Source organism: Manacus vitellinus, unplaced genomic scaffold (genome assembly GCF_001715985.3).
Source record: "Manacus vitellinus isolate BGI_N305 unplaced genomic scaffold, ASM171598v3 scaffold_4_pilon, whole genome shotgun sequence".
Taxonomy (NCBI): Eukaryota; Metazoa; Chordata; class Aves; order Passeriformes; family Pipridae; genus Manacus; species Manacus vitellinus.
Window position 1 is genome coordinate 20,476,068 of NW_021940604.1, and position 13,984 is coordinate 20,490,051.

The 13,984-nt window shown below is 37.4% G+C and overlaps 1 long non-coding RNA gene across 1 annotated transcript; it reads right to left on the reverse strand.

The window, feature by feature from the left end:
* Positions 1-2,971: 2,971 nt before the first annotated feature.
* Positions 2,972-4,420, reverse strand: LOC108640661. Its single transcript, XR_001921346.1, has 3 exons — positions 4,307-4,420; positions 3,543-3,601; positions 2,972-3,082 (listed from the first exon to the last, which is right to left on the reverse strand). It is a non-coding gene; the product is annotated as an uncharacterized LOC108640661 (long non-coding RNA).
* Between the last annotated feature and the right edge of the window lie 9,564 nt (positions 4,421-13,984).

Sequence of the window (13,984 nt, forward strand, 5' to 3'; positions counted from 1 at the left end):
AGTTGAGACCACAGGAGGGGGAAAGTAGCTTTGATCCCAGGTGGCCTCATAGCAAGGAGGCTCACAGCAAGGGAGCACTCTGAGTTGGAAAATATCAGAGGCATTTGCTGCAAAACCAAGAAGTCACTGTTGGAAAAGGCCTAGGACTATAATTTACAAGCAGAACTAATTTAGTTTCCCATCTCTTCAATTTTCTCCCCAGTCACAACATTCAAAATAAGGATGAGTTTTTTCTGTGATCTATTTTTTACTAAAAACGCTAATTGGTTCTTAGCAATTAGTTTATACTATCTTGGTCATATTGTCTTGATAGGAAAGAAAAAGGTAGGATGAAGGCAAATCTATCAAATCATTCCTGAAGGGGAAGCAACACATTCATTACTTTTAGTAATGTAAAAGTATTGCTTCATAATAGCTGAATTATTCATTGTCATAGCTTTTTGGGTTTTCTATTGTCACTGTTACTGAGTATCCACTTTTGGAAAACTCATGACATAAATACGGTACTTAGTGAATATCATAGTGAGATTTTAACTCACTAAAAAATAATATTTAGAGACTCTTTATGGTGTAATCATTCTTTTTGTGGTAGAGTTTTGGAACATCACCTAAGAGATATAAAATTACTCATTACTTAAAGCGATTTGTGACTTACACCAATAAACTAAGCAATCACTTAAGAGTAAGCAGATGGAATACTTGCAGACTGCATTTTTTCATCAAAAATATTCTTCAAACTGTATATGCACTTATGTTTGTTTTCATCCTTCCATATTGAATAAATAAATGAATTTAAAAGTCTATCCCAAATTATTTGAGTAAAAAGAAAAATATTCAAAAGAAAGTACAAATTAAGGAAAAACATGACAAAAGGGGGGAGGGACTTTTTCTCTAGATGAAGACTAAGTTTGGAATGGGAACTGCTGAGAGGGAGTGATTCCAAATAACAAAATCTACAAAGGCAATCTGTTTATCAGTTCAAGCAGTTTGTTGACATCATTATTTAAATATTAAAGAAAGAAAATTGAGATACTTCAGGGTGCCTCAAGTTCATAGGAGTTTTTTTGAAACAGGAAGGTGACTTTTAGTCAGATATTGGGGATATACAGGAGAAGACCAGTAGTTACGATGTAGTCACACATCTCTGCATTTATGAGGAGGGAAATTAGTGGGGCTAGGCTTTGAGGAGCTCTCAGGAGCCTTTGAGGAAAGGATCCACAACAGTCTTGCAGAGGAGACAGAAAACATGTATAAGGGTCTTAGCAGAGCAAGGTTAATGTACTACAACTTAAAAGAGGTATAAGCATTGAGAAAATACTCTTAGGATCTAGAGGCTGCAGATGAACTCACGTGTATAGACTCTTACCAGGGAAGACAACCTTAGGCTGTATGCTAACGAGGAACAACGATATGAATGGCACAGGCACGTTTGGTAGAGATTCAGCAGCACAAATGGTATCAGAATGGAGAGTCATTTGGCTCCCTCAGCAGCTGCAGAGTACACGGTCTGTGAAGATGCAGCAAAATATGATTGTGCTACACAAAGAAAGGGTTTAATACACTTACTAGAACCAGAAGTCAATTATTTAGTTAATCTAAAATATTGATCAAAGTTCCCAGTAAACAACCAAAGCCCTAGAAAGCAGTAATAATGAAAATTTCCTGAGAGCAGTTTAAGTAGAATTTGAGCCTTAGAGCTGCTAGGCAGTGGAAGGGTGGATTATGCATAGCCAAATAAAATGTTGGCTTTGGGAGGCAGAATGAAGGCAAAGGGAGTCCCAGTGCAATTAAATATAGCATTTTGAAGAAGCTTGTATAGTTTTTTACACAGACTATTGTCACTCTGTTCTCATGCTGATGACCTCAATATCCTGCATTAGCAATACTTATTTAAGTATAAATATTTCAGCTTTGTATTGAGTGTCAGAAAGGCAGAAGGAAAAAGACAGTAAACAGGCTGACCTCAGATCCCTGCTAAATTCTCCTCTGACATTACATTACTTCTGTCAAACACACACAAAGAGATTTATGTGTCCATCCAGTCCTTTAACTGAATTTATTAAAGATGGTATTTCCGGCTTAGTGAAAGTGACTGCCAGCTCCATGCATTCCCACACTAGAGCAACATTTGGCAAAGATAAAAAGGAATTAATCAGTAAACTTTTTGTTTTGTTTTGTTTTCTGTGCACCTTTCACTCTCCCATCCCTTATTTTTTCACCAAATATCAACATTCTCAATGGAAAACAGTCACTTCCTTTCTCTCTGATTAACATCAGCAGTGAAGGAAGGAGAGGAGGGGGATGGAAGGGAATAAAGAAAGAACCACCCAGCACACTGGGAAAAACATGAGAATGATCAAATTATCTTCTGGTTTCAATCTGTGAGCTGTGCTGTCTTGAACTCCATAGTCTTTTATTTATACAAATAAAATAAACAAATTAGATCTGATTGAATGTGCTAGCAAGAAAAGGTGAGCAAAAAAAAAAAAAAAAACAACAGTAGAAAGTTTAGCAATGACAAAAAATCCTCAGAGCCATTAGATAAATTCCTGGGAAATTTGATGTTTCCCAAACATTTTTTTGTGCCCGGTGTTCTGATTCTGGCATGTTCTACATACTGTGGCTTTGATTAGAGATTAATCAAGACTCATCTTTTTCTTGGACCATGGCAAGTGCATTCCTAGCATTTAAAAAGGAAGAGTTTTCTCATGCCAAACTCATCTGTGATTTATTGCCTCGTGGGCTCATTTGGATTTAGTTTTGGAGTCTGGCACCAATTCCTTAATTGCTTTGGTCACTTCATTCCATTTCTCCATTCTGAAGTTCCTCATCTGCAAAACCAGAGGAATGATAAACATACAACCACGGTAAAAGTCATTATAATAACTTACTGGAGCCCCTCAGAAAACAGTAGGGACTTTAAACATGGTCTGAGAGGCAAGGGTGTTACCTTGAAGAATCTCACCTTGTTTCCATCCCTTTAACTCCAAGTTCTGGGATGTTGTCAGGGAGGTAATGAGTGTGGGCTCTGACACACTGGGGTGGAAATGATTTGTAGCTTCTTGCTTTTTCTGACTTTTGTCTAGAATACAGAAAAGGGAATTCTACCATGTTTCCACCTCCCTGTGATCTCCCCTAGAATAGTGTACCTGGCTTCAAGTAATTACTTTCTACTTACTGAAAATACCTGAGTTTAAATGGAGATGATAGTGAAAATGTAAGCATAATTATATTTTTCCTAATATTTTAAGAAACTTCCATGAGTGACTTTAAGCCGGTCTGTAATTTAAAATGCAATTTACTTTTTCTAATTTAATGTCCACTGTAAGTAAGTAGAGAAAGGGAAAAGAAGAAGCACAAACAGGTGTTGAACTACTTCTCTGGCTTACCAATAAACAAAAAAAATTTCTCCAACAGAAGGCCCACTGTTACTTATTTGCCTTCCAAGGAAGATTATGGGGCAGTGAATAAGGCAGGAGACAACTTTCCTTGCAGAAGAGAATTTATCAATAAATATTCGGTCAGACCAGAAACAGACTTACATTTCTACTTGATGTCCTTCTGGATTTGGTGGCTTTGGTCTCTCTGAACCTCAAATATTCTGTGAGAGTATGAAAATGGTATCAGGAATGAGAGTAAATTTCTTGAATCAGGCAATAACACTTTTCCCTCAGTGTCATCCATATTTTTATTATTTCTTTTAATGATTTTTTTCAATATTTTAAGTGCTCAGTACAAAAGAAACTGGAAGATTTTATCACTGGTTTGGAAAACAAAAGAATATTACGGAAACCTTACCAGGAAAAAAATAAGAGCACAGGCACCAGAACAGTAAAACAGTGACACTAACTTACAGATAGCATAACCTATATACAGATGGCTGTTCTGGTATCTTTGATAGAAACAAAACATTCGAATTTCTCTCACCCATAAAACAGTGTTTATCCTTGAGTAACGTTTCCTGTGATCACACTTTAAAGTATAAATATTATTTTGTATGCTGATAGTGGGCGGAAGAAAAAATTTCTTTTATTCTGAAAGGTAAGAAAATAAGCAAGTATAACTGGAGAAACTTTTGTCCTGGATTCAAAAGAATGTAGCAGATACTTTCTCTCATTTACTCTTTATCAAGGATATTATGTAGAGATGTATTTGGGAAAGTTTATTTTTCTTTCAATTAAAAAAATGAAAAATCTCCATGGCATGGGGAACACCTCTTTTAAAGTTTGACATGTCAATATTTTAGAATTTATGAGGAGAATTTTAATATATGAGTTCATAACCAGGAAAGAAAAAAAAAAACAACCTATATACTTTTTGTCTAAAATGTGCAGAAAAATTCAAAAGTTTTTTTCATAGCTTTAAACAGTTTCTGTTGACAGCATGCATCTGATTTCCAGGCTACATACTTCTACCTGTCCTGGTGTCATAGTTTGAAATTGGCCCCCCCTGAGAGGCTGGGGGGGCTCGGGGTGATTGGGTGCCAGGACAGTGTTCCCTGGAGAGGCAATCACTGTCCATGTCGTTCGCTTCTGCTCAAAATCATATATCACAGCACCAGAAACAGTTTGCAGTTCAGTCTTGGTTGTTTTGCTGTTGGTGTCTGCTGCGTGTAGGTGGACAAGGCCAGGGGGTGGCTCGGCTCCCTCTCTTCCCCTCCGGGTGGAGAGGGGAGCCCTGCGACCCCCCAACTCAGCCTTTGGCTAGAGTTAGAGTCAGCATTTGGAGTGTGTGCTGTGGAAGAAGAATTCACAGCACCTGAGGTAAGAAGAGAGAGGCAGGCTTTGCAGCCAAACCTTCTTCCCCCTCCTTTTCTGCAGCGAAGCTGTAGAGGGGGGCTTTTTCTTTCCCTCCCCTGTGAGTGGAGGAGGGGCTCAGAGTTGGAGCTGAGCCAAGAGACGGGCCATGGAAGTAGGCCCAGCGCTCGGGAGAAGAGTCCCAGGGGAAACTGGAGATGAGCCAAGAGCTCGAGAGCTGCCTGCCGAAGCTGACCAAGGGTAGCTGAGAACTGATGTGGAGGAATGAAGATTCCAGGATGTGGATGCTTGATAAGCTAAGCTACACTACAGCAGCTTACAAACCGAGGTGAGACACTGAGAGGGAGGAATCACCAGCAACAGAAGAGCAAGGACTCAAAGCTATCTTCTCGGACTTCATGAGGAGGAGAGACTACAACAAACAACTGCTGGAACTTAGTGAGGAGGGAGTGTTCAGGAGCCCAGAGCACTCCCACAGCAAAAGACTGTGTTACATATCAGCCTTAAAGGTTGCTCCTGGACTAAAGTTAAAGGAGGGGCTTGAAAGGACTGACTGATAGTAATGTAATATATATATATATATATAGTTACCTTTAGTTTGTATAGTATTTATTTGTGTAAATAAATGTATATACTTCCCCCTTCCCCTACAGAAGCCTCTGGCCTGAAAGTTTCTCTCCGGTGTTAGGATAAATTGTTGAGAAGGGGTGGGGGAAGCCTGGAAATTGGATTTTAGATTTCTAATGTGGCTCAAACTGCCACACCTGGATTCTTCCTCCTGGTGTAAGATGCTGTTGTTCCATCTGATGCATTCTAAGGTTAAGATTATTCCCATAATCTTAATTGCCCCAGCCATGTCCTCCCTTTCTACTACAAAACATTGTATGGATGGCGTTTGATGTTCCTGAATATTTGTCCATGACTTTCGTATGTCCAGATCAGCAGAAGATGCCAGCAAGTGGGAAATAACGTGTTCACTGCAGTCCTGCTGCCAGTGTAGGAGCATGGCATAAGGCTCTTCCAGAGGTTCTGTGCTCACTGTGGGGAAAGCATCAGACATGCCCTGGTTGACTGCACAGCACCCACACGAGATGCCAGCGCTTCTGCAAAGCTTCACATGTGTTGTCCCTTCTTATCTCGGTCAGATTGGCCCAGATCTGCCTGGACATGTCAGATTTACTGTACATATGCAATCCATGTATGCACATTCATTTCTGTGTGGGGTATCTGAGGTGTCGAGGTAATGTATCTTAATTAAAAGTGACTGAACAATGGGCACACTAACAGGTAGGTCAAAACACTAAAGGAAATGCCTGGCAGAGTCAGATGTAGGCTCCCCTCAACTTCTCACTTGCAACACATCACTCCTTGGCTGCACAGCCATCACTCACGTGAGTCCTGTTGTTCTTCTTCCCCCTGTAGTGGTGGCAGATATTTGTCCTGCGTACTCTTTTTTTCACGTGCTGCTGTACACTTCTAATACACAGATATTTGATGACTCGTTCTATTAATTTTTAAAAAGCACAAATTTATATAAGCTTCTATTTAGAGAGGCTTTCCAGAGTCACAGAAAGTAATTGATCTTTTTTGGACTTTCTGCATGAATGAAAGGGAGTGCATTTGCAATAATAACAAGGAAATGACAATTTTCTAGTATGACATGAAAAAAAGAAATTCCTTTGAAAGTCTCTTTAAAATTCATACATCCCACCCAGGGTGTTCTATTGGTCTCCTTCATGTGTGAAAACATCTGAACATAATAAATTAATGTTCTTCTTCAGGGAGTAGCTATACTATCTCAAGGAAATAATTTATTTTAAACATGCTCCAAAGGTGGAAAGATCATTGCTAAATATGCATTCTTTAGTATTTTTGAGGACAAATATATGCTAAAATATTGTTCAATTTGTCTGAAATACTGAAAAGTAATCTTGTATTTTAATACAAGAAGCTAGTGCTCAGTAGTCCTTCCCAGTACTCCTTTCTTACTTCAAGGAGGTAAAACTGAATGTACTTATGACTAGTTTGCCTCCCCCCTCGTCCCCCAACGCAGATTCACAATACAATTCATTCAGTGAAAAGCCTTGAGCTTTTTTTTTTTTTTTTTTAACACAAGGAAAGCAGAAAAAGCAAAGTAAAGCATTGAATTCTCATCTCTCATCACACACTAGGAGGTAAATCCTGTCTCAGTGCTGGCCAGCCTGTACTGAACTTTGGTAGATAATTCTGGTAGTGGCACTCTGCACAGCCTTGTTTCCTTTCATAAAAAAGCAGAGCCGCTGCTTTTTATTCAGCTTGGCAAACTTTATTGAGAGGGCACCAGGAGAGAACAAACCACAGTTTTCATTAGCTCCCACCTTACAGCAGCCCAGGCCCATTCAAAGCTCTGCTAAGTCAACTAGAGGTCTTTTGATACCAAAAAGCTTTGAATCCAAGTGCCCAGAGAGAAATTATACATTGAATAAGAAAGAAATAGGAATGAAGGATAAAAATAATTACTCTATAAAAATGTGCTGCTTGTTCTATGACAATTTTAAGTGACATTCTTCAGAATGAGAAGTGAGCAGCTTGATTTGTGCTCATTGTTTTGGTGAGACCAGGTTCTTGAACTGAGAAACTGCAGGAACTAACTTTCAGGGAACTGTGAACATTATAATTTAGTATAAATATAAATTATATATATACAAAATATATTATATAATATAAATATAAATTATATATAATATATAATATATATAATTTATTAATAAAAATATATTTTATTATTTGCTTTTACATGTGTTTCTTTTACTTGTCTGTAAGCAAATGTAATTGAAAGTTGTGGTTTCTGTAGCATTCCTGAAAATAAATATTACTAACACCAATGACAAAACCTTAATGGAATATAGTGGGGAGGAGCAGCTGGTATACAAACAATAATTCTTTTAGACTGATTTACACATTTCTGAAAATGAATGAAAAATTATTATTACAAGTATACTTTGAAAGAAATGTTAGCGTTTATTGGGTGGATATTGCACCCTTTAAAATACATGCTATAAATATTTTGACATCGTTAAGAAAGTTAACAGAAAATCATAGAGTTCTGTAGAACTTAAAATGCTCCTGCTTTAAAATCTACATGGGAACAGGTTTCCCACTGACTTTCATCTATGTGTCACATGCAGAAGATTTCTCAGAATACAGCACACTCAAGAATAAACCAGAAATTACCAGAGAATGTTGTGCCTAGAAAATATATATTGTGGCCATGAAGGATATTTCATATTTATCATATATGGATGTCCTATGAAAACATATTTTAATTACTTTTTCACTCATCTTTTCTTTGTTGTTTGCTCAGATTTTGTGAGTCTGTGCTTTTTCACAATCAGAATACAATTAAGGAAAACATCTTTCTTTTCTGATCTGTTCTCTAGTGAGAATTGTGCATTAGTGAGTAGATAGATGTTTCAGAAACAAAGCAGAAGATTGCCTAACAACAGCATGCTTTCTTTAGAAAAATCTGTGCTTCCTGATTTGTCTGCATCAGAAATGTTGCAAAATAAGCCTTTTTTTTTTCCTGATTCCACAGTATTTCTGCTTTCTAACTACCGTATCCTGGTCACTTCCTCAAACAGGATGTGGAAAATACACATTATAGAACTTTATATTAACATGTGAAATCATCTTTAATATTTTTAAAAAGCAGCTTCTAGACAAAGAATTAAAGTAACTGAATAAATATTCAAACAAGACTTGGGATATTAATGGAAGAGTAAAGTGTCACTGACTTGAAACTCAGTAGGCATATGAATAAATTGTAACATGCAGAGACAGAAGAAATTACAGAAGAATTCCTTATGAACAGAGACAGTCTTGTTTGTATAGCAGTCAACATAGTTGAATATCACTTTTACTTGGAGCTTTAAGTGCTTCAGCAGCATCAGGGAGAATAATAAAAAGAATAACAAGAATAGTGTGGGCATACTAAATCCAACAGTACCAGGCAGTGATATTCAACATTATTCTTTCAAATGGTAGTGCTTAGTAAATAAGGAAGCAAACTCCTCCTTTCTACTGAAAACAGGGGAAATAAACTCTTTAAGTAGCTGAGAAAAAAATGTTATTATATCATGGGATATTTTAGCCACTAAGTAATGAAAACACCTCTGACATACAGAGAGTTGTCATTGAGTGAAAGAGGGAGTATTTTAAAGCAGGCTCTGCCATTTGCTATCCAACAAGGCAACTGCTGTCAGTAGGAATTGTCAGGCGTTGTAGTCCCCCACTCCAGCCCCCTACCTGGGCGAAGGGCAGGCACACAGCCAGTGTATCCCAAGTCTGGGGCTAGCTGTCTTAAGCTGACAACACACATACAGCATGGCTGGAGAGCTTCAAAAAACTGTGTTTGCAAAATGGAACCACTTTGCCAGCTCTTCATGTTGGGTGCCTCTGCACAAACAGCGTGGCAGCCCTGTGCCCCTGTGTGCATACTTTCAGAGTGTATGGATTCCTGTATTTAGCCCCAGTGAAGAGTTCACTATTGAACCTGTTTTACTAAGATCAACAAAACAAGTCAGAGGCCCTGTTTTACATTACCACGAGCAGTTCCTTATTATGCTTTTCAAAGTGGAATTTCACATATGCTCTTCTAAAAGGTACCAACTCTGCCTCCCCCCATGCTGTTTCTTCTCCATTCTTTCTCCTCTGAAAAAGATTCACCTTTGAGGAAATTTCAGATGCCTGCTATTTGGCACTGAAGAAGAAATACAAACTCCTGTAGTTCTGAATTTTTCTAGGACTAAGGTTCACTGAGCCATTTTGGACACGAGAGTTTTTTGTGCAAGAACAGAGTACCACCCATTATTGCTAAGGGACCTTTAGTGTTGTCTTTCTTCCATTAAATGATATAATTGTTTGGAAAACATCAGCTATCTATGGCTCATAAATGTCATAAATCCAAGAAAAAAAGCCACACAGATATTTCAGTATTTTCTGGCAATTGCAAGCAATAATAGAGAACAAGACTTGATATTCTACATTTGCACATGAACAAGGGTAAAGAGTTGTCACTACATAAATAACATTCACAAGAAATGTGAATGTTCTTATTATGTATTAGTCTGTATTAGTTAGCTTGATTTTTATACCTTTCCTGCGTTTTGGAAACTGTTACTAGTTAAGACTTCCAAGGCATTTAGTTAATCAGAAGGAAATTACTTTGCATGGGTGAAAATGCAGGTAACCTCTAATGCACATCAATGCAAAGAAACTGACTCTTGTACTGTACTATTCCCAAGGTTACCATTGGTGCCTGGAAATGTGATGGAGCAATAAAGCAAACTGTACCTCTAAACGAAGGTTAAAAGGAGACTACATCTCTTCATGTTGGAGCAGGAATCTAACAAAGAAGTGAAGGATGTAGATGTATTACATTTTAAGATTAATTTCTGTTACTATAGAGCAAAAAAACATTCAAGACAGGAAATCATCTTGCCCCCAAACTCTGTGCTTTGATCTAGTTATGAACTTTACAATAAGATTAAGACCAAATTTCTATATGCTTCCAAACTCATGAATTCAAAATCTGGGTCTGCAGTCCAGTTTTTTAGTTTGATTGCTTAGATTCAAGCCATCCTATTCAAGAATGTTTCAAACAGATCAGCATGAACCAAACCCTTAATCCTGTGCTTAGATGCAAATTTTTCAAGAGTTTATACCTGGTATTAACTTTCTCCTCTTTTCTCCCCCTATTTATCACAAAGGACAAACTAATTTGATTTCTGCAGATGAAGGTTCATTCATAGCTAGTTCCCTTGTGCCTGTAACACATAGTATTTCAAAGCAGTTTCCCACTTATATGTTAAACTGACCTGGAGGTGATTATAGCTTCCAGATTTAGAGAAAGTGAGGTGCACTCAATGTAATATGGGTAAGCCTACAATAGCCTTTAATCTTTTTTTTTTTTTTTTTTTTTTTTTTTTTTTTTTTTTTTTTTTGTGGAAATCATTGCATAGCCCCAAGAAGAACATTTCTTGAAGTCTGGATAAATGACAATAGGCAAAAAAGCCCTTCTAAAAGCTATCATATTTTTGGTATAATCAAAAATAATACACTTACGCAGTAAGCATATTACTGAATATAATTCAATTGTGTGGGATCATGGTGGAATGAAAAAAAAATTCTGCTTTGCCTGAATTTAAACGTTGCCAAAGAGTATATCACAACTAATTTATCCTATGCTTCACTCACAACCAGTTAGCATCTCCTTTGTGCCTTGTCACAGCACATGCCTCATTCGTATTTCCATTCACTTCAATGAGAAAGGCATGCCTCACAGTTTGAGAAAAAACATTATAAAATAAGTGCATTCTTTACATATACTTAGCTTGACTGTTTCCATTCTTCTTGGCCGTATCAGAGTTCTCTGGTTTAGATTAATTTCCCCAGTTACATACAGTATCTTGTAATTAAGTGTTTTAAATTTCTTTGGACTTAGAATGAAATAAGAAAACTACCTATATCCCCACTCCAAATGTGTGGGTGGTGCAGGAAAAATATCTCTATTTTCACTGGGACATGCTTTGCATTGCCTCAGACCCCTTTCTAATCAGTTTGTAAATGACGGATCTACACATGCAGCTGCAGTATTTTCACTAACCAAAAGCATGTTAAAAGCTGGTATGGTGAGGGATATAATGACCTGAATGAGTGGTCTAAAAGTGGGCTGAGTAAAATGTTTCTACGTCCTTACTTTTGGAATAATCTTCTCCTGTAAGGAAGCACTTTTTGCATTGGCAACCCTGCAAAACTGTGCAGAAACTACATCCAAAAAAATGAAAAAAATTTTGAGGGACAGTATGAAAAGAAAATGTTAGCCAAAGAAAGCTAGTGTCACCTTGTAGCCTACATAAGTAGATAGGTTCTTCGTGGGAGGAACACTGAAGTCAATCTCTTTGAAAGGCTGTGGAGGAACCTGTCTTCAGCTATTGGTCACAGAGGGAGACTCAGAAAACTCCCATCACTATCTTTTGGAAGTTGTTTGGAATTAATATTGCAGTAAGTCAAGTTTAGTTACTTTTTTAGTGGACTACTGAACCATGCAGTAGTATTCTGGCTTCCTGTACTGTGTTTAGGATTATGCTGGGTAAATTAGGAGAAATGGCAAGGGGCCAGCTCCTCTGAAAGAATGCTCACTATTGGTAGTAACTTCCTTTATTAAAGGAGTGGAAGTTCTGATAGGAACATCTTATAAGCCAGTCTTTATTCCAAAAATCTTTATGTATCTCATATTAAAGAGCTCTTAGGACACTTCACCTTGGCTTTAATGGTGACGGGAGACGAGATTTTTTTTCTTCCAAGCAAGTTCTAATTATTCAAGTAAGGTGTCCTGCTTCAACTTGTGCTCCTTTTTCCTGCCCTAATTACTTCAGAATTATTTTCTGTGAAGTGTAGGAACTTGCAAATATCTTTATATTCTGGTATCAAGCCAGAATACTGTAGTAGCTTGCTGGAATATAGAAGATGTAAATTCTCAAATGCAAAGGAGAGAATTTAACCTGGATTTTTAAAATCCATGGGAAAATTACCTGACTACTAGATTAATACATAAACATATGAAGTGTGGTACTGTGAGCTGTTGCTTTCTCTGCACTGGTTTAAAAAGAAAGCGCCATCAGAATAACATTTGCTCAGGATCCTGTTCCTACAGATTCACGTTTAATGTGTATTGACAGTGTGTTCTGAATGTGAAAACGATTTCAACAACTGCCTGAAGTATGACTCTGCTTTGTCAATTAATGCAATCAAGAATTTATCAAAGAAATGTGTAGCTCTGGTATGACTGGATTGGATTAAAACCATAATGAATTTTTGGAAAACATCCTCGTATAATGCATTTTGTAAGGCCAAAAGAAAATGAAGCTTATCTAGAGACTCCCAATTCTCACTAATTTACTTAAGTCACATAAGCATTTCTCCTTAACACCCATAATGAATGTTTCAAATCAAAGAGGTCATTTCACCTTTGAAATTGGCTGTGATTAAAAAAAACCAAAACACAACAGAGCCAATTTATACTTCTAGGGGTTGTAGCTAAATATCCATGGGTGTTTCACAATCTGGCTTATGCATTATTCAAAATGTACTTGTTAGGAATTTGACTGAAAGAAAAAAAAGGATAACTAGAAGTAAGGGTGGGTTATGGGCAAAATGTTACTAGATTATTAGTGTCAATGACTAAAAAATAATTTTAGTTTTACAGTAAGAGTGAAAAAAAAATTCTACACAATAGCCAGTCTTGGTATGACTGGAATACAGTATCTCTGAAAGCTAAGGTTATCATATGTCTAGGCTTCCCTTGACATGTCCTATTTTGTACACTTCCCTCCAAAAAGAAAAAGGACAAACCTGGGAAGAAAAGTACAATTGTGTAGTTTCTAGAATAATAGAACAAAACATAAATGTTGGAATTCATTTTTCTGGACATGAATACATGCACAGCAAAGGCAAATTTTACAGAAACATGGCAGCTGTGACTGCAATTAGGATTCAACAGAATACTGAGGCACAACCTTGACACCTTTGTCCCTTGCTTTTAGAAGTGGCAGTTACATTGGCTAAAGTACCACTTTTTCGTTCATCTTTCTGAATAAGCACTCTGAGAAGTATAAATAGGGTGTTATTCTCCATTTTTAATCAGATCTCCACCATCTTTGGATACTTACACTTCATTTTTTCAATTTAAAGACAAAAGTTTGAAACCCCAGAAATAGATAGGGACAGCCTGCAGAAATGGGATCACAGAATCACAGGCATCTTCACACACAAACATACACACAATCTGGTTGGTTGCTTGGTTTTTTATTAAAGGGGAATCCCATGATACACAAAGTGTATCTTATGGGATAATTTGATCTAGATGTGGCAGGCTGTAGGACTTCCACATTTTGAAAGGAGAATGGGGCATGCAGTTAGAACCAACTTTTCTGGGTAGAGAAATCACAGCTACCCTGGTCAAGACCTTCCTTGGCCTTCTTAAGGGCCCATGAAAGAAAAGTATGGAAGATGCTTACGTAAGGGGTCCCATCCAGGTCATCAGAAGCTTACTGTTCTTGAAAATATGAGACACACTGAAGACATAACTTTTTCTGAAGCTCCAGGTAGGTATATAAACCCATCAGATGAGTGTCTTCCTATCCAAATTTGGACACCTGCAGTGCAGAATCTCTAGGTGATGGAGAGGA